Raw genomic sequence first — 19,421 nt, 5'->3', positions numbered from 1 at the left:
ACGTGCTAACCGCTAAACCATGGCTAAGACACGACAACAGTCACTTTTAAAGTGCTAAAAGTAACATTTTGGGACTCAGCACCACAAAATGACATCAATAGTAGGCCCTACATTGTGGTTATATACCTCATGCGTAATATTTAAAATAAGTAGTTTTTATCCAATTTGAGCCTTTGAGCTTCTTTTATTGATAGTCAAGAGAGAACAGGGCAAGAGCTGGAAAAATCCAGATACGACTAAATAACAAACTAGCATACGCTAACCGCTAAATAAAAAAAATGGCTATGACACGACAACAGACACTTTTAAAGTGCTAAAAAGAAACATTTTGGGACTCAGCGCCACAAAATGACATCAATAAGACATTGTGGTTATATACCTCATGCGAAATATTTAAAATAAGTAGTTTTTATCCAATTTGAACCTTTGAGCTTATTTTATTGATAGTCAAGAGAGAACAGGGCAAGAGCTGGAAAAATCCAGATACGACTAAATAACAAACTAGCATACGTGCTAACGGCTAAACCATGGCTAAGACACGACAACAGTCACTTTTAAAGTGCTAAAAGTAACATTTTGGGACTCAGCATCACAAAATGACATCAATAGTAGGCCCTACATTGTGGTTTTATACCTCATGCGTAATATTTAAAATAAGTAGTTTTTATCCAATTTGAGCCTTTGAGCTTCTTTTATTGATAGTCAAGAGAGAACAGGGCAAGAGCTGGAAAAATCCAGTCACGACTAAATAACAAACTAGCATACGTGCTAACCGCTAAACCATGGCTATGACACAACAACAGACACTTTTAAAGTGCTAAAAAGAAACATTTTGGGACTCAGCGCCACAAAATGACATCAATAAGACATTGTGGTTTTATACCTCATGCGTAATATTTAAAATAAGTAGTTTTTATCCAATTTGAACCTTTGAGTTTCTTTTATTGATAGTCAAGAGAGAACAGGGCAAGAGCTGGAAAAATCCAGATACGACTAAATAACAAACTAGCATACGCTAACCGCTAAACCATGGCTAAGACACGACAACAGTCACTTTTAAAGTGCTAAAAGTAACATTTTGGGACTCAGCATCACAAAATGACATCAATAGTAGGCCCTACATTGTGGTTATATACCTCATGCGTAATATTTAAAATAAGTAGTTTTTATCCAATTTGAGCCTTTGAGCTTCTTTTATTGATAGTCAAGAGAGAACAGGGCAAGAGCTGGAAAAATCCAGATACGACTAAATAACAAACTAGCATACGCTAACCGCTAAATAAAAAAAATGGCTATGACACGACAACAGACACTTTTAAAGTGCTAAAAAGAAACATTTTGGGACTCAGTGCCACAAAATGACATCAATAAGACATTGTGGTTATATACCTCATGCGAAATATTTAAAATAAGTAGTTTTTATCCAATTTGAACCTTTGAGCTTATTTTATTGATAGTCAAGAGAGAACAGGGCAAGAGCTGGAAAAATCCAGATACGACTAAATAACAAACTAGCATACGTGCTAACGGCTAAACCATGGCTAAGACACGACAACAGTCACTTTTAAAGTGCTAAAAGTAACATTTTGGGACTCAGCATCACAAAATGACATCAATAGTAGGCCCTACATTGTGGTTTTATACCTCATGCGTAATATTTAAAATAAGTAGTTTTTATCCAATTTGAGCCTTTGAGCTTCTTTTATTGATAGTCAAGAGAGAACAGGGCAAGAGCTGGAAAAATCCAGATACGACTAAATAACAAACTAGCATACGCTAACCGCTAAATAAAAAAAATGGCTATGACACGACAACAGACACTTTTAAAGTGCTAAAAAGAAACATTTTGGGACTCAGTGCCACAAAATGACATCAATAAGACATTGTGGTTATATACCTCATGCGAAATATTTAAAATAAGTAGTTTTTATCCAATTTGAACCTTTGAGCTTATTTTATTGATAGTCAAGAGAGAACAGGGCAAGAGCTGGAAAAATCCAGATACGACTAAATAACAAACTAGCATACGTGCTAACGGCTAAACCATGGCTAAGACACGACAACAGTCACTTTTAAAGTGCTAAAAGTAACATTTTGGGACTCAGCATCACAAAATGACATCAATAGTAGGCCCTACATTGTGGTTTTATACCTCATGCGTAATATTTAAAATAAGTAGTTTTTATCCAATTTGAGCCTTTGAGCTTCTTTTATTCAAGAGGAAAGAGGAAAAGGGCAAGAGCTGGAAAAATCCAGTCACGACTAAATAACAAACTAGCATACGTGCTAACCGCTAAACCATGGCTATGACACGACAACAGACACTTTTAAAGTGACATTTTGGGACTTTGTGCCACAAAATGACATCAGTAGGACATTGTGGTTATATACCTCATGCGTAATATTTAAAAAAAAAGTCAGATAAAAAGTGAAAGCACTCGTTAGATATGTACACAACCATGTTCATGCTCCAGTTCGCTACGCTAGAAGAATGATTCTGGATAGCTAGTCATTAAAAGTCTCTCAGGAGGTCAAAGAAACAAAAAAAAAACTGCAGCAATTACTGGAAGTAGCAGAAAGAAAAGCAAAAGTTTGTGAACCGGAAAACAAATATGTTTCCGAATGTCGATATTGGTGTTACACAACTGCTAGCTTACTAGCGACCTACTAGCTTACAACAATATGAAGTCAGGTCTTGTAAAAGCTACTTTAGGGAGCAATAATGAATCACTACCAATAAAAGCAGGTTTTCAACAAGTTTAATTCTTATTCTTCCCCTGATCCTCCCCGTTGATGCTGGTTGTTTTAACAAGCCTGAAGCAGTCAGGGCATATTAGCGTCAGAGCGAAAGCAGCACCCCAAGGATTTGACGGTACTGGGAAATCTCTCATTAAAAGTGCAGCCAGTCGGAGCAACTCCCACTGCGAGAGATGAGGCGGGCATGGAGACTCTCAAACCACTCACTGTGTGATTTAGCTCAAATATATATGTGAAATGCGATAGAGCACCATTATACCTGGATAATCCAAGTTATGATGCGCTTATGAATGTCAGTTGAGCAAAACTAAACTTTTATAGCCTGTGACCGAGGTTATTGGATCAAAAAGATGATATTTTAGATTGAATTGATGGAGAAAATGCCCACAAAGATTATGATTGTGGAACTTTATATAGCTAAATAAGCCAAGGTTGATGCACAGTTCAAGCTAATGCGACGCAGAATTCTCATCGGTCATTAATTAATTATGGTTATTGACTCAGAATTACATCCGATGCCTTTGTTTGCAGGGTTTGCAGGGTTTGAGGTTGACGGCTGAGCTTTTTTACTCTTTTGTTACATTAAAAAGCTGTTTTTGGATGTGAATTCTAGTATTACACCACATTATTATTGAGAACTGTGTCAGAAGCAATTATTAGGGAAGGCAACATCCTTCAGACGTAACAAGGTCAGTTCTGGTCATTTTCCTCTGAGTGTGAATTCAGAGATGAATCATGAAAATAGAGATGCATGAGACTTATCAAATGTCATAGTTCAGTCTATCTTGCCTCTACTGTCTGGCAACTCCTCCACATTGTTTTCATTTTTCAAACACCCATCATGCAAACGTAATCAGCAGGCCGATATGTTTCCTCACAGTGTACAGAAATTAATGAACCCTTTTCACAGACTGTGATGATGCGTTTCCACATGTTAACATTCCTCTTTTTCATCTTTCATATTTCATCTTTATTTTCTGACCAATATAATCAATATTTCAAATGCTATCATAGATTTTTTTTCTTAAAAAAAAAAGGTTTATTGACGAGACCGTTCGTCTGTCAGTCATATAATGGAGGTCTATGGTCACCACCTAAAAGAGCATGCACAGATAAGTCCAAATTAAACATGATTTAATGAGTCATAAATGTAAGTACACATTGATGGCCTAAGACACGAAACGGGCAGTTTGTGTGAGAAAACGAACAGTATTTATATCGTTTTTACCTCTTATAACCACAGCCACACCCGCGCCTTCAGATCACTTGGACGTGGCTGTGGTAACGTGACGTAAAAACGATAGAAATACTGTTCGTTTTCTCACACAAACCGCTCGTTTCGTGTCTTAGGCTGTCAATGTGTACTTACATTTACGAGTCATTGAATCATGTTTAATTTGGACTTATCTGTGCAGGCTCTTTAAGGTGGTGACCATAGACCTCCATTATATGACTGACAGACAAGAACGGTTTGACCTAAAAATATCAAAATTTAAACTACTGCGGAAACAAAGACACCTACATTTTGGATGCCCTTGAGGTAAGCTAAAACATATCAAAACATACCAAAAATTTATTTCAAATTCAACTATCCCTTTAATGTGGTGCATCGAGACTCATTGCACTCAATTTGAAATCAATGAAGTGAAATAAATTGAAATAAATTTAAATAAATAAACAGGGAAGATTTAAATGAGTACTCATATTAGAAAGTCACAACACGAAGAAGATGAGGGAGGTGAACTATCCCTTCACTACATCTCACTGGGAGCATCTAGCAGTCACTTTCTTTCTCTTTGTCCTGCTGTCCCAGAGATCACAGCTTCTGTCCTGCCCCGGTTTACTTAAAGCGGAGAGGCCGGGAGCATCCAAACAAGGCTGGAGTATAAACCGCTCTTTGTTCTTCTTCTGTAAATAATAATCTTGTTTTCTTTCTTTCCGTCAGCTCCCTCCCCCTCTTGTTTTCTCGGTCTTTTGGCTCCGAGAGCCCAGGTTTGTGTAGAAGCTTTTCGATTTGCCCCCCAGCTGGCCTTCCCCCTCCCCCGTCTGCCTCAAAGCCAGATGCAGATGAAAAATTGATGGCAAAGTGCCTTGAAAAAGCCACCCTTCCATTCCATTTGAAGTGAAGCTCTCTTCCTCTGAAGTTGCCTCGTGTGATGGCGGCCATCTTTGCTCTCGCTTTCCTCCCTCTGCGTGTCCGTCCGATAAAAGGCGAGAAGGGTCGTCCAGCTGGCGTAATTTAGGGAATTGATCCAATCGACTATTGAGTCCAGTCAGTCGTGATTGTTATGGGTTTTATAATCAGTGATGGAAGTGAATCCCCAAGTAAATTTACATAGATAACCCTTCCCACTTCTCCGATCACGGCCCACTGAATCTCCCCGCAAGGTCAGACAGAACGATCCGGATTTATTATTCATAAGCGTCTCATTATTTGGCCTTCAGATCAAAAGGTAGAGAAATATTAGCACAGTGTCTCTTTCTTTCTCTGGGAAAAGCCTCCAGCCACATAAATGGAGAACAACACCAAGATTTGAACCTTTTGTTTCAAATCGACAGCACACACAAAGAGCATTTTTGCATGTAATGGCATGTATTTTTACAGAAAGTAAAATGGTAATATCTAGCATTTGGAAAAGCTTCTAAGATACTAAGAAAAAAGAGCATGATGATAGTCATTTATACAGCTGTAAGATGTCTAATAAAATATAAGTGTGTAAGGGATAATATACTTTGATATCGCAAAATAAACCCTCACTGGGGGATCAGGACCCAGGCAGGAGGTGGAGATTTGACCAATCAGAATCAAGTATTTCATAAAGCACTTTTTCCTTCCATTTTTTAAGGAAGATATCTCATATTCAAAACAGCAATACCAGAATGGTGTGATGTCTTAAAATGGTGATCACAATTTTATTAATGTTTGAGTTTGGGGTTTAAGGTTTCAACATTTATAGTAATACAATGTCTCTTGAGCAGGTTAATATTAGAGTGATTTCTGAAGGATCATGTGTGACACTGAAGACTGGAGTGATAATGATGAAAATTCAGCTTTTATCACAGGAATAAATTACACTTTAAAAATATACTAAAATTGAAAACAGTTCTTTAAAAAATAAATATATATATATATATATATATATATATATATATATATTACTACTAATATTTACTGTATTTTTGATCAAATAAATGCTTGGTGAGCATTTTCAAAAATATTTTAAAAAAAATCTTACGGACCCCAAACTTTTCAATGTTTGTGTATAAGCAAAATCGATGATTTGATAAACATTTAAAATAATAATTAAAAATCATGGTTTACCACATAAATCCAAATGCCATGAGGGTTGTCTAACACCATCTCAAAATGTTTTTCTTTTTTTTCCATTAAAACTGACAATTTGCCTGCAAAAACAACAATTAGAGCAAAGATTCGACGACCTCATATAAAACACACCCTCAAGGCTAAAAAATACATGAACTGTCCATGTTATATGGTCTCATCTAGTTCACTGTGTGTGAATCATTCATTAGTTTTTGCACACACACACACACACACAGAGAAGCTGCATCTCTTTCAAGAATTCATGTGCCCACCCTGGCAAGCAGATATTGCCCAATGTGGCGTGAATCTTCACTCACACCAGACGCTAAAAGCACCATTACACAGATCACTCCAGGTGGAGGTCAGGTTCCTTTTTTAATGACTACCTCAACCATCACGCTTCAAAAAGCAAAAACAATTACATTTAAATGACTATCAACTGGCGGTTCAGCAAATCGTTCTTTCGCTGGTCAACACGCCCGTGTTTCAGAGGTTCATATAGACCAGCATTATTGTTTGGTAGTAAGTCTTCCCTCAGATAATATGTTATCTATATTACTAAACAAAATGTACAAAGGGGCGAGGAACGTGACGGCTCATCCGCCAATCAGGAATGAGGAAGTTCACTTGAAAGGTCAACAAGGTGTTTTCAACCTTTATTTTACAAAAACTGTGGTTGTGGCTTTGTATAGTGATTGTATTAGCATGGTAAATTCAATAAACCTGAATAACTTGGCTTTGTATTGTTATCATCACGTTTCTGCCACAAAATAAAAAATGTAAAAGATAATTGTGATTTTTTTTTTACCTCTATTTTTCTAACAATTGTGAGTTTATATCTTGCCATTCTGACTTCTTTTCATGCAATTCTGACTTTTTTTTTCTCTCGCAATGGCGAGTTTACATCTCATAGTTCTGACTTTTTCTTCACAATTTTTTTCTTGGAATTCTGACTTTTATCTCGCAATTCGGACTTTTTTGATCCATTTTTGACTTCTTTGTTAATTTGGACTCACAGTTCTGACTTTTTTTTTGCAATTGCGAGTTTAAATTTCGTTATTGACTTTTTTCACAATTCTGACTTTTCTCGCAATTCTGATTTTTTAATCTCGTAATTCTGACTTTTTCTCGCAGTTGTGCGTTTACATCTCACAATTCTGACTTTTTTCTTGTAATTCTGATTTTATCTCGCAATTCTGACTTTTTGATGCATTTTTGACTTTTTTGTTAATTCTGACTCAGAGTTCTGACTTTTTAAGGGTTAGTTCTGATGATTGATCAGATTGATCTGATGATGATTCTGATGAAAATGAAAATTCTGTCAGTATTTACTCACCCTCATGTTGTTCCAAACCTCTATGTGTTTATTTGTTCGGCTGAACACAAAGGAAGATATTTGGAAGAATGTTTTAAACAAACAGATTTATTTAATCACTATTAAATGGATTAATCACAATTATTTTTGTTCGACAATTCTGATTTTTTAATCTCGCAATTCTGACTTTTTCTCGCAGTTGTGCATTTACATCTCGCAATTTTGACTTTTTTCTCACCATTCTGACGTTTTTTTCTTGTAATTCCACTATTTTTTCTTGGAAAACCATAAGCATCAGTGGCTGGTGAGCAAAAAAGTTAATGTCAAGCCCTGATCTTCTCCTATCTGTTTGGTAATTTCAAATTGGAAAGAGAATATTTTCAAATCTTAGATCAAGAATTAAGATAGGAAGTTTTTGTAATACATCCCCTGGTCTCTAAATATGCCTCAGGTCTCTCCATCAACTGAATTTAACCTGTTTTATCGCCCACCAGTACTTAAAAAAGTAATATAACACCTTTCCTCAACCCACGCCCACACTCAGGACAAACTATATGGGATGTGATACAAGCCAAAGCGTAATCTTTATAGGGTTAGGGGTTTGTTCAACGCAAGCACCACTAATTATGTTAAACGAAGGTTTCTTTGTATAAAGAATAACAAGGAGACCTTGGCTAAGCAAGAAAAGATCCATCCAGTCATAATGGTTTCTAAGCAACAGGTAATTTCACAATAGACGAAGCTGTAGTTTAAATGGCTATTCACAGTGGGAGTCAAATACAGCTCCTCTGGAAGTCAATGCATCACACAGAAACCTTGAAGCAGTCCGCTTCGCCCATTGCACTGGCTACACTGAAATGAAAGGTAAGGAAAAGTCTCTGCCTCAAGATAATGAAACCACATGTCTCGCATTTGCCTGAGACTCTCCTAATATAAAGAGAGGCCGGCTTCCAAGCACAAATCTAAAGTTCTGCCTGGGTCCGCCTCGATTTTTTATCTTCTTATGAAATAAGCTTCTTAAACGAAGGCAGTGCAAAGAAAACAGTGCTAAGGCACAACAGTATCAGTAAGCCGGCTGTTGCAGAGTGACGTTGTTCGCAACCGAACAAGAGTCCCATTGAAAGTTGCTCAACCCCGAGAAGCATAATCAGACGGGGTATTTCTGCAGCTGAACCTTGAAGCTTTTGGGTCATGAAACGCTGGGCTGGACACAAAATCCTCACTGGGAGTAGGCCCTTTAAAATATTTAAGTACAGAACCAGAAATGATTCCATCCCCTGCTTCATATGGAACTCCAAAATGGTTCTGTGTAGAACCATTTTTATTGGTAAAAGGTTCTATTGGCCAAGTATGGAACCCCAGGGTTCTATATAGAACCCAGAGGAACCCTTTTTAAGAGTGTATAGAACCTTTTAGGGGTTCCAAATATGTAGTGCTGATAGAACCTTTTAAACCTTTTACTTCTAAGAGTGTGGTATTAAATCAATCAATAAACCAATAAATCACACACCTTTTAAAAATATCAAACAATTTAGGTCAAAATAAATTGGAGCATTGACTCAAAGTATAAGATTGAACCATTGTGACAAGTAGCCCCGATCTCCACTGTAAAAAATTATGTTCATGATTTGTAATCACAACATTTTTTCTTTTGTCAAATCAACTTAAATAATAGATGTGGTTCAGATAACATAATATTTTGAGTTTCAGATCTCCTTCATTGTATTAACTCAATTTTGTCCATTTCAATCAACTTAAAATTTTAAGGCAACCGGGTTACTTCATTTTTTAAGTTAAACCAACAATATTTTTTACAGTGGCACCTAAAGTCTCATGTTTCTATTGACTGACACATGCCCAAACCTCTCAAAAACAGTAAACAATTATGATTATCAAGAACTTAAACACAATCTATATCATTTTCTCAATGTAGACATTGAGAAACATTCGGAGGAAATGTTCTTATCTGTCTGATTGTAATGGAGGACAGGTCTGAATTCTCCTCAGCGGTTCAATACAAACCAACATTGACTCAAGCTATTCACGTTCCACCACCTCTAGAGACTTCAGACTAGTCAATAATTCAGAAGCCGAGGCTGAAATGATATGAGCATGAACGGACAGCGGGAAAAGAAAGAGCAAGTGGAGGAAAAGGGAGTGAAATGGGCTCATTTTGAAGTAAACAAAGCAAGATGGACAGCATGAGTATAAAACAAGTTAACGTTATATAGCAACTTTACAGTCGATGGAAAAAAAAAGATTAAAAGATGGATGTAATTTATAACATATATGAAAAAATGAAAACACTAGTCAACATGATAAACGACCATCTAATGCTCATGATAAATAACCGCCACCTTTCATTTTGTGCAGCTCCAGCTGCTGACAGCGGTGGTTTGAGAAACGAGACGTTACATGTGTAAGACTGATGATTTAGATCATTATCAGTGTCTACACTTGTCTATGATGCTGCATCAGTTATTAGATTGAGTGGCTGTAAGGCTGGCGGACAAACTTCATTTACGGTTTAATTATTCCACACGCGGTTATTAATCCCAGCCAAAGATAATGCATGCGATTTGCTGTATAATTGTTTGCTAGTATGGTCTGTTGGACCATGTGTAAGGCACTGGTCTATGAGGAGCATTTATTCCCAGATAGCACAAGTATAATTAAAATGTCATTTCCAAATGTATGGACATTTTAATAAATTAAAAATTATTATTAAAAATTATTTATTATGTACTTAAATTATCATTTATTATTATTAGGCAGTGATAGTAATATATCTTTTCATCATTGTTTTGAATATATTTGTATTATATTATTTAGCCAATATATCTATTATTTATTATTATTATCTTTATTTTTAATTATTATTAATAATATTTATATTTTTTGTTTACCACAATTTGCATAAATTAGGGAGTGTTATAGTGATTTATTTTAATATATTTATTAATTATATTTATATAAATTATTGTATTCGCATTCTTATTATTATTCTCATTCGTATTATTAAGAATATAATTATTATGCTCATCTTATTTTGCTTATAATTAAAAGAATATATACTAATAAAAATACTACCAATAATAATAATAATAATAATAAATAGAAAAAAATTGTAATATATAACTGCTTAAAAATGGATATTTTTATGAAAATTAATGATATTAAATTATTCGAGTTACATGAATGATTAACGTAATGTGTACATGCACAAGGATTGAAGGGAATCCATGCATGAGAGCCAAAGTTTTCCATGTTTTCTAAAAGTTATCGTTGCTTCAGTAAATCTTTATATTAGATTTACATTGCCGCTGCTTACAAATGGCTGCCGTACGGATGTAAGCCCAAGTAGACGAGAACGCGCATGACGACACATTTTGTCATTCTTTCTATTACATTATGGTTGGCTCATAAATGTACAAATGAAGACTCTATCTTAAAGATTTTTAAGTAAAAACCTACACATAGCCCCTTTAAAACAAGAAAGGAACAAGATGCTGAGGCATTCGGTTGTTGATAAAAGTAGAACAAAGCCTGATCACGCTGAACACACTCGACGGCGCAGGGCTTTTGAAAACTTGCTCAAACAGCCGAAGGGCCGAGCGGCAGAACGGGGCCGACTCGATGAAAGTGAGGCGGTTTGACGTCTCCAGAGGAAAGAAGTCTCCCAGCAGGATTTAAAAGCCTCGTCTTTATCAGGCTCCTCTCGGCGCACCGACTTTGAAATAAAATGACACTCATTTGTAAATCTCTCTGTGAGCGACTGGGAAATTTTCAAATGCCACAAAATGCCATTGAGAAGATATCTTATAGGGAAGGTTTTGGATTTGTGTAGCTTTAAGCTTTCAAAAGGAATTTGCTTCTTTTATTGCCATCTTCTGTTCATTCAAATCAGACTAAAGGAAATAAGGGCTTCAGGAAGGTTATAGCAGGCCTTAAATTGAAAACAGGAATGAAAGTTACAATATGATGCCTATGCACAATACACACAGTTTCTGAGTGTTTGAAACTTTGATTTTCAGACATTTGCAAAAAATGTTCTGTATATAACCAAAGAACAAAGTGGAACTGGATGGATGGATGGAAGGGTATGTGGGTGGATGGATGGAAGGGTGGGTGGATGGATGGATGGATGGGTGGGTGGATGGGTGGGTGGATGGAAGGGTGGGTGGATGGATGGATGGATGGATGGGTGGGTGGATGGATAGATGGATGGATGGATGGATGGAAGGGTGGGTGGATGGATGGATGGAAGGATGGGTGGATGGATGGATGGAAGGATGGGTGGGTGGGTGGATGTATGGAAGGGTGGGTGGATGGATGGATGGATGGGTGGGTGGATGGGTGGGTGACAGACGACGGACGAATGGATAGACAGGCAGACAGACAGACATTTAGACAGACAGATAAAAGGACAGAAAGATGGATAGACAGACAGATGGAAAAACGGATAGACACAGACAGACAGATGGATAAACAGACAGACAGACAGACAGACAGACAGACACAGACAGACAGATGGATAAACAGACAGACAGACAGACAGATAGATAGACAGAAATACAAACGGATAGACAGACAGACAGACGGATAGACAGATAGATAGTTGGATAGACAGTCAGACAGACGGATAGACAGTTAGATAGATGGATAGACAGACAGACGGACAGACAGATAGATAGACAGATAGATAGACGGATAGACAGACAGACGGATAGACAGAAAGATAGGCGGACAGAGACGGACGGACAAATAGATAGAAAGACAGACAGACAGACAGATAGATAGACAGAAATACAAACGGATAGACAGACAGACAGACGGATAGACAGATAGATAGTAGGATAGACAGTCAGACAGACGGATAGACAGTTAGAGGGATAAACAGACAGACAGACAGACAGATAGATAGACAGAAATACAAACGGATAGACAGACAGACGGACAGATAGACAGACGGATAGACAGATAGATAGTTGGATAGACAGTCAGACAGACGGATAGACAGTTAGATAGAGGGATAGACAGACAGACGGACAGACAGATAGATAGACAGAAAGAAAGATAGAGACAGACAGACTGACAGACAAATAGACAGACAGATATAGACGGATAGACAGACAGACGGATAGACAGAAAGATAGGCAGACATTTGCAAAAAATGTTCTGTATATAACCAAAGAACAAAGTGGAACTGGATGGATGGATGGAAGGGTATGTGGGTGGATGGATGGAAGGGTGGGTGGATGGATGGATGGATGGATGGGTGGGTGGATGGGTGGGTGGATGGAAGGGTGGGTGGATGGATGGATGGATGGATGGGTGGGTGGATGGATAGATGGATGGATGGATGGATGGAAGGGTGGGTGGATGGATGGAAGGATGGGTGGATGGATGGATGGAAGGATGGGTGGGTGGGTGGATGTATGGAAGGGTGGGTGGATGGATGGATGGATGGATGGGTGGGTGGATGGGTGGGTGGATGGAAGGGTGGGTGGGTGGATGGATGGGTGGATAGATGGATGGATGGATGGAAGGGTGGATGGGTGGGTGGATAGATGGATGGAAGGGTGGGTGGGTGGGTGGGTGGATGGAAGGGTGGGTGGATGGATGGATGGATGGAAGGGTGGGTGGATGGATGGATAGATGGATGTTATTAAGAATAATGTGGTTTTGAAATATGCTTGGGAAAAATGTGAACAAAACATCGATTTGCACAATTATCAGTTTCAAACAAAAGCATCAAAGAAAAGACTGATGTGAAGGAAATAGAGTAATAATGGCAGCGTTTAAAGGGCCGGAGTTTCTTTGTTTGTGAAAAAACACCAGCAGGGATTAAAACTGCAAATCGTGTCTCAGAGGAAATGACACGTTTGTGACTAACAGGTTTGGTGGCGGCTCCATCCATCTTGAACAACAGAACAACAATACCCGCTGTCTTTCATATCTCAAATGATCTTGTTTTGTATTATAACAAGCAAATCCACCGGATCAACGCTGTTTAGCAGAGATTAACCAACGTTCATACATATTTTTTTTTTTCTCCACAGGGACGCATTGAATATGAGACGGCTTCTGATTTACTAAAAAGAACGAAACACAACAGAAGTGACCTCATCTTCATGGAAGTCACGTCAGATGCTGAAAGGCAATCAACACATTGCACAGTAATTAGCAGCAATATGATTATTTTACCAATGACTTTCTCTCCAAGGCCTGTTCAGGATTAAGCATTAAAGGGTCATCATCCCCAACTCTGGAACACACACCCACACCCACACACACACACACACCACGTTCCTTCCTCTCACAGGGACCTCCGCATGCAAATGACAATCTGTTATGTTATAATGAATGGGCTGGGTCATGTGACGTACTCGTATCCTGAGGGTGAAGAGTCCCAGTACGGAGAGAGGGGGAGGTGAAGGGAATGGGATTGCCAAAATTCCAAAATTCATTTTTAGAAACAGATTTCACACGGTTAATAAAAAATCTTGATAAAGGAATCATTTAAATATAACTTATACTATATTACAAGCTTTGTGTTAGGAACAAAATCAAAGATAAGCAGACAGACAGATAAACTAATATGATACAGATGTACACTCACCGGCCACTTTATTAGGTACCCCATGCTAGTAACGGGTTGGACCCCCTTTTGCCTTCAGAACTGCCTTAATTCTTCGTGGCATAGATTCAACAAGGTGCTGGAAGCATTCCTCAGGGAGTTTGGTCCATATTGACATGATGGCATCACACAGTTGCCGCAGATTTGTCGGCTGCACATCCATGATGCGAATCTCCCGTTCCACCACATCCCAAAGATGCTCTATTGGATTGAGATCTGGTGACTGTGGAGGCCATTTGAGTACAGCGAACTCATTGTCATGTTCAAGAAACCAGTCTGAGATGATTCCAGCTTTATGACATGGCGCATTATCCTGCTGAAAGTAGCCATCAGAAGTTGGGTACATTGTGGTCATAAAGGGATGGACATGGTCAGCAACAATACTCAGGTAGGCTGTGGCGTTGCAACGATGCTCAATTGGTACCAAGGGGCCCAAAGAGTGCCAAGAAAATATTCCCCACACCATGACACCACCACCACCAGCCTGAACCGTTGATACAAGGCAGGATGGATCCATGCTTTCATGTTGTAGACGCCAAATTCTGACCCTACCATCCGAATGTCGCAGCAGAAATCGAGACTCATCAGACCAGGCAACGTTTTTCCAATCTTCTATTGTCCAATTTCGATGAGCTTGTGCAAATTGTAGCCTCAGTTTCCTGTTCTTAGCTGAAAGGAGTGGCACCCGGTGTGGTCTTCTGCTGCTGTAGCCCATCTGCCTCAAAGTTCGACGTACTGTGCGTTCAGAGATGCTCTTCTGCCCACCTTGGTTGTAACGGGTGGTTATTTGAGTCACTGTTGCCCTTCTATCAGCTCGAACCAGTCTGGCCATTCTCCTCTGACCTCTGGCATCAACAAGGCATTTCCGCCCACAGAACTGCCGCTCACTGGATGTTTTTTCTTTTTCGGACCATTCTCTGTAAACCCTAGAGATGGTTGTGCGTGAAAATCCCAGTAGATTAGCAGTTTCTGAAATACTCAGACCAGCCCTTCTGGCACCAACAATCATGCCACGTTCAAAGTCACTCAAATCACCTTTCTTCCCCATACTGATGCTCGGTTTGAACTGCAGGAGATTGTCTTGACCATGTCTACATGCCTAAATGCACTGAGTTGCCGCCATGTGATTGGCTGCTTAGAAATTAAGTGTTAACGAGCAGTTGGACAGGTGTACCTAATAAAGTGGCCGGTGAGTGTATATGCCAGAGAGACGGACAGACAGTCAGACAGACAGATGGCCAGACAGACGGATAAACAGACAGACAGACAGACATTTAGACAGACAGACGACGGACAAATGGATAGACAGGCAGACAGACAGACATTTAGACAGACAGATAAAAGGACAGAAAGATGGATAGACAGACAGATGGAAAAACGGATAGACACAGACAGACAGATGGATAAACAGACAGACAGACAGACAGACAGACAGACAGACACAGACAGACAGATGGATAAACAGACAGACAGACAGACAGATAGATAGACAGAAATACAAACGGATAGACAGACAGACAGACGGATAGACAGATAGATAGTTGGATAGACAGTCAGACAGACGGATAGACAGTTAGATAGAGGGATAGACAGACAGACGGACAGACAGATAGATAGACAGATAGATAGACGGATAGACAGACAGACGGATAGACAGAAAGATAGGCGGACAGAGACGGACGGACAAATAGATAGAAAGACAGACAGACAGACAGATAGATAGACAGAAATACAAACGGATAGACAGACAGACAGACGGATAGACAGATAGATAGTAGGATAGACAGTCAGACAGACGGATAGACAGTTAGAGGGATAAACAGACAGACAGACAGACAGATAGATAGACAGAAATACAAACGGATAGACAGACAGACGGACGGATAGACAGACGGATAGACAGATAGATAGTTGGATAGACAGTCAGACAGACGGATAGACAGTTAGATAGAGGGATAGACAGACAGACGGACAGACAGATAGATAGACAGAAAGAAAGATAGAGACAGACAGACTGACAGACAAATAGACAGACAGATATAGACGGATAGACAGACAGACGGATAGACAGAAAGATAGGCGGACAGACAGACGGACAGACAAATAGATAGAAAGACAGACAGATAGACGGATAGACAGACAGACAGGCAGAAAGACAGAAAGAAATGTGAAAGGGAAGTCATTTTTACAAAGATATATAATCCATTTATTCCTGTATTATGACTATTTGATAAAACAGACTTCATTTATTTGTTCATTAGCATAATGCCTTAAAATATCTCTGGGGAGAGTCGATGAATCATGTAACATGTTTTCTGTCATTGATTTCCACACAGCAACAGTTACAAACAGGCATCATATTCAGTCATTAGTCAAGCTATCAATTTCATAAATGAGAGAGTGAACGCAATACTCTGGGTGCAAGCTGTATCATGGAATATAAAGTTCTTCATAAAACCACAGGAGCACATCTGTCCCATCCCAGGTCCAGTGGGCTTTCAGAGACGCCTCATGTCCGGTAAGAGAGATGACTCAGAGACGTATCATCCACCACCGTAACAATGAGGTCATCGTATGGTGGAAATGATGGAAACTAGCTATTGAGCCGGCCTTTGCCATCTCTCTGACTAAAAAGAGTTGCATTTATGCAACTTATTAAAAAGATACCTTATCTTTCTGCAAGTCCTGCACAACAAAACTAAACAATTTAATATGAATTCTGTATAAAAACAGAAAAAAAGAACTGAGTAGGGAAAAGAGTGAGAACAGCTGGGTCAGACAGTGGGGGTTTAGCTCTGAAACTCTTATCAGTAAGCTGAGGAGAAACTCAGCCTTTAACAGTTAATCATCAGTTTCTGTTGCTTCTGTATGAACATGAGGACATTGCTAGGCGTTTGGCCACAAGTACAGGATTAAGTCTGGCCTGCAACATTTCCTGATCCTATATTCCCTTATTTTCTTTAACAATAAAGCCATGATTTTCTGTCATTCACAACAATAAAAAGAAACCAAACAAAACACCACAAAACAAAACAAAGCAACAAAAAAACTAACTCAACAAAAAACAATAAACACACCACAACAAACAACACAAATCACCACAGAACATCACAAAACAATAAACCACCACAACAAACAACACAAAAAACACCACAGAACATCTCAAAACAATAAATCACCACAAACAAACAAACAACACAAAAAACACCACAGAACATAAACCACCACAACAAACAACACAAAAAACACCACAGAACATAAACCACCACAACAAACAACACAAAAAACACCACAGAACATCACAAAACAATAAAACACCACAACATCACAAAACAATAAAACACCACAACATCACAAAACAATAAAACACCACAACATCACAAAACAATAAAACACCACAACATCACAAAACAATAAATCGCACCACAACAAAACACACAAAAAACACCACAGACGATCACAAAACAATAAATCACCAGAACAAACAAAACAAAAAATACAAGACGAATATCACAACAAAATCACCACGAAAAGCAACACAACAAAACAAAAACAATAAAACACAACAAAACATCACAAAACAATGAAACACCACAACAAACAAAACACGCCACAGAACATCACACAACAATAAAACACCACAACAAACAACACACAAATCACCACAAAACAATAAAACACCACAGCAAACAAAACAAAAAACGCCATAGAACATCACAAAACAATAAAACGTCACAAAAAAGTAAAACGCAACAAACAAACAAACAAAACAAAAACACAACAAAACATCACAAAACAATAAAACACCAGAACAAACTAAACAAAAAAAATACAAGACGAATATCACAACAAAATCACCACGAAAACCAACACAACAAAAGACAAAATATTTACACCGTGAGCTTAGGGATATGCAAATAATGTTATATATAAATGTAATAAGAGTTATTGCGTTTTTATATTTAGTTTCTTTATACCAAATGGTATCTTTTTTCTACAAGGAAGCCACGTCATTAAAAAAAACAACAACAACACAATTTTCTAATTTTATCTAAAATGATCTGATCAGATGTTACTAATTCCTACTAAAGTTTGTGCTCATTTGAAGCGACTCCCAAAACAAGCTTTTACTGCTGTACTGTGTTTATGTGGTCTGGCCAAAGCCACAGGTCGGATTCGTTGCCAGGCATTTCTCTGCGTGATCTCAGTCAAGGAAAGGGAAGGAATAACACGCAGTTTTCCTTATGCCAAACAAAAAATGTCTGCAATGACTCAATTCACACATTAGCACAGTTAATAACAGCACCAGGCATTACTTTACATCCAGTGTTGTAATTACAGTGCGTTTAATAGAGTTGACAACAATCAATAGAGTAGTTTAGCTGGCGAAAGGTCTTTCCGGAAAGAAACAAAAACTCCATGAAACAGTTTTAAAAGTTGTGAATTATGAGAATTACCTTTTAGTTTAGTAAACACATTTTAATACATTTCATTTCTTAAAACAAAAAAACAACTCAATATGCTTACACTACCATGGCAATACCTTGGTTTTTTGTACACACTTCATGGCAAAACCATGTTTTATGGAGATTTACCATCTTGAAAAAACTATGATGCATCATTATAGCCAATATTGTACCAATATCAAAGCACCATATCACCTTCCACTATCATAGTCTCACCGCAGTATTTTTCCAATAGTAAGGTGATACAAACACTTTGTTCATCTGCATTTAAAATCAACGCTGACAAATTATGACCATTTGCCCTCAGTCCATTTACATCTGGAGGAACCAGCCACACGGTGACATCAGTATGTGTGAGTGTTTGTCTTCACAGAGGGGGGTGTAATGGAGGACCTCAGTCATTGATCCTCTCTCTCCACGGGACTCTCAGATGAAACGCATCAGGCTGTCGGGTCATTTGTATCACGATGACGTTCACAAACATTACGCTGACTGTTCATTGGCTTCAAAGCATTGGTTTCAGGTCTGAAAACAGCTGTCCGGGCCTTGTGTTGTTTCTGTCAGAGCAATTTTATAGTCACCAACGCCATATATTTGTTATATTTCTAGACTTCCGAAGCCATACGATAGGTTTATGCATGAGTTTTGCACACACAGATTAATATAACTGTAGGTGCCTTAAGTTTTCAGTCAGAGTGAAATTGACTTTATATTACATTTGACGTATTTTTAAGTTTGGTTATGTTTTTTTATGTTGGAGTGTGTGTTGTGCTGGAGGCAGGAGTTGTTTTGGTGTTATCAGACTCATGCCGTTCGATGCAGTGCCGTCGCATAGACTGTACGTAAAAATGAGGGAGGCCCACACGTGCACGTCACATCCGTTGGATTTCGCAGAAAATCAGAGGTAATAGCAAAACT

The sequence above is a fragment of the Pimephales promelas genome, chromosome 25, assembly GCF_988280905.1.
Source record: "Pimephales promelas chromosome 25, fPimPro1.hap1.1, whole genome shotgun sequence".
In the NCBI taxonomy this organism is placed as follows: Eukaryota; Metazoa; Chordata; class Actinopteri; order Cypriniformes; family Leuciscidae; genus Pimephales; species Pimephales promelas.
This window is presented reverse-complemented; position numbering follows the sequence as displayed.